General features: G+C 32.0%; 1 non-coding gene across 1 annotated transcript; it reads right to left on the bottom strand.

Moving 5' to 3' along the window:
• Positions 1–1,574: 1,574 nt before the first annotated feature.
• Positions 1,575–1,740, bottom strand: LOC117708066 (U1 spliceosomal RNA). The gene has a single exon (XR_004606779.1). It is a non-coding gene; the product is annotated as a U1 spliceosomal RNA (small nuclear RNA).
• Between the last annotated feature and the right edge of the window lie 1,274 nt (positions 1,741–3,014).

Below are 3,014 nucleotides of genomic sequence, written 5' to 3'. Positions count from 1 at the left end.
TTATTACCTAAAAAACTAACACACTATAAACACAAATAATACTCAATTCAGAATAATTTATGTGCTTAAGATATAACATACTATTAGCATAAATATCTTTCAGATATCTTAATAAGAACCTTAATTTAAGGATAGATATACTAGTAGTGTAGAAAACACATACATAAAATTATGATTACATAAAAGTATGTGTTTATGTATACCAATAAAATTTAAATAATTATTAGATTTTAAAAACTATATAACTAATAATTTAGTCATTGATTAAAATAAAATCAGGAAATACAACTTTTATATTGTCTTTCAATAGCTTGAATAAATTGAAAACTCAGTATAATAAATATCTTTTAAATATTATATTAAACTAACCCTGTGTATGTACATTTGGGGATGGCTATCTTAGGGAAATGGTGAGGCTGAGATATAGCTTATGAGTAGAGCACTCTAGAAGTTCCCCCTTTTCCAAGCACAAGGTCAGCAATGTTTTAGTATTTACAAAATAATAAATTACTAATTATTAAATACTAAATGTTATATTACAAGGTAATACTACTTTTGAATCTTCTCAGATCCATCTCATTGACAGAGATATTCCCTTCTCCTTTTCACCTGCTCATTTAATATCACTTTAAATTATTGTTAGTTTATATAATACAACTTTTGGGGTTTAATGCCTAAGAGCTACCTCTTCTTCCTAGCTATATATTAAACTACCCTCGTTTTCCTCTCTGTCTTACAGACTACAGTGATCTAAATCATCCTGCACCATTGAAGGTTGAATGTCAGACAAGCAGACCTTTGGGGGCTTACAGGAAAATCAAGTCACCCTTTGAATTATATAGTATTACTGCAAAACTCAAGAAATTATGGGGAATTAATTTCATAGTAAACAATAACATATCCATTCATAAGGGCCTAGTGACAGTTATGACACAAGAATAAATAAGTTAAAATATAGACTATTAAATGCAAAAATTCTGGAAGTAAATAATTCTGACCTTTAATATCCCCTGACAATCTGGAAATGGTGCTGGAGTGTCACAGCATTCAGCTCTGCCTCCTGTGAAATCTTTTACTTATCATGTCCACTATGAATAAGATACCCACCTATCCGTCACTCAATGACCACCTCTGTTACCAGATGTACATTCTCACTGTGACTGACTGTGGTTAGGTAGCTCTGATGCTGTGTAGTGTCACCAATGATGACAGTGGTGATTCAGGGAATTTGAATGTGACACAGATAAGCCACAAAGTGACCCTATAAGTGAGAAGGTTGAAGTTTCCCATTCATTAAACAAAATTAAGGAAAAAAATCAAACAAACAAACTATCAAGCTGAGCTCACTAAAATCTGTTCTACAACTTGAATCTTCCCACCTGGGAAACAATGAGACAGGAAAGAGGAACTTGCATGTAATTTGCTGCCGTTCCTCAGAATGCTGTGAGCATTATGTGATACCACAGTGAATGGTAAGTCATTAACATGCTGAGAGACATTCAATCCATGCTTATGTGTACAAAACAGAGAAGAGTATCAAATATACATGCATGCCCATAGTTTCATTTATTACCCAGGGAATAGTGTAAACACAGTCCCCCACTACCACAAATTATGCAGCCATGTTTCCTGCTTGTGGGGAAATCCCTGAGTGAGTAAATCCAGAGTGAAATGGATAAGCTTTGCCTTGGTAAAACCACCTTCGTGGTGATCCTAGTTTCTCCCATGACAGATAAATACATGTTCAGAGTTTCAGAGAAACATTTTTAGTTGTACAATATAAACCCTGAGGATTGTTGAGAGCACAAAGGTCTCTACCCTCACAGATAGCACTAGGGAAGCAAGAAATGTTGCACAAGTACTGTTGTCTCTTTAACAGAAGAGATATATCACCTGTTTTCCACCTAGTAGGCTGAAAATGAGGGAAGCTAGTAGCATATTGACCCCTTTCCTATCTGTTGGGTCGAGTCATACCTAGTTCACCAGGGTTCACACATATAGGACTGCAGATACCTTATAATCTTTATGACTCCTATGCTATCTGTAAGACAATGTCACATCTTATTTCTCCAGACTCTAGGTCTTTCTTCTTAGAACTTCATCTTGATAATTGTTTCTTACACAAAAGAACCCATCTCTATGGGAGTGTTACATGTGCTTCACAAATGGAGCAGAACCCAGTTGGCCTCTGTGCTATCTGTAGGTCCAGGTCACACCTGACTCTCCCAGACTTTGATAAATCTCAATGATTCTTAGACCCTATCTTGAACACTGTTTCTCAGTCAGTCTATAGAATCCATCTTTATGGAAGAGGTTGCATGTACTTTGCAAGTAATTTAAATACAGTCATTTCTTTAGCTTTATCATACACACAAGATTGAGGTAATTGTAAACATGGAACTTTTTGTCCAAAATTGTACTGTTTTTAAGTAGGCCAAAAATAAACTTTCTTGTATTAGACCCTTGATATTTAAACTAACACTGGTTACTAAGTCATTTGGATAATATTTTTCTTGGACCAAACAGACTGTTACTCTTCAGGTGCTGGAATTTTCAGAAACATTCCATAGATGATTGATATTAAAAAAATAGAAAACTATGTATATATAATATATATATATATGAACATTTTACCATATATATAGTATATAATATGAAACATGATATATGATATACAATATGATATGTGATATATAATTTGTAATATTTTATAAACATATATATAATGTAGAAAATATGATGTACATGATATGGTATAAAATATGATATATGTATATGGTATATGATATACTATAATTAATAAATAATGCATGATATATAATTATAATATAATATACATTATATAATATATAATTTATCATATAATAATGTATAATGTATGTTAATATTTGCTAAAAAGTTATACTGAATGATATCAATTATACTGATCACAATAGGTCATAGCATGAAATTGTAGAAGAGTATGATTGATAGATCAGAATAATAAAAAATTATCTTTTTACTTTACAATATTT

The sequence above is a fragment of the Arvicanthis niloticus genome, chromosome 4 (assembly GCF_011762505.2).
Source record: "Arvicanthis niloticus isolate mArvNil1 chromosome 4, mArvNil1.pat.X, whole genome shotgun sequence".
NCBI lineage: Eukaryota > Metazoa > Chordata > Mammalia > Rodentia > Muridae > Arvicanthis > Arvicanthis niloticus.
The sequence above is the reverse complement of the archived record's forward strand: the minus strand, read 5'-3'. Positions and strand labels throughout refer to the sequence as shown.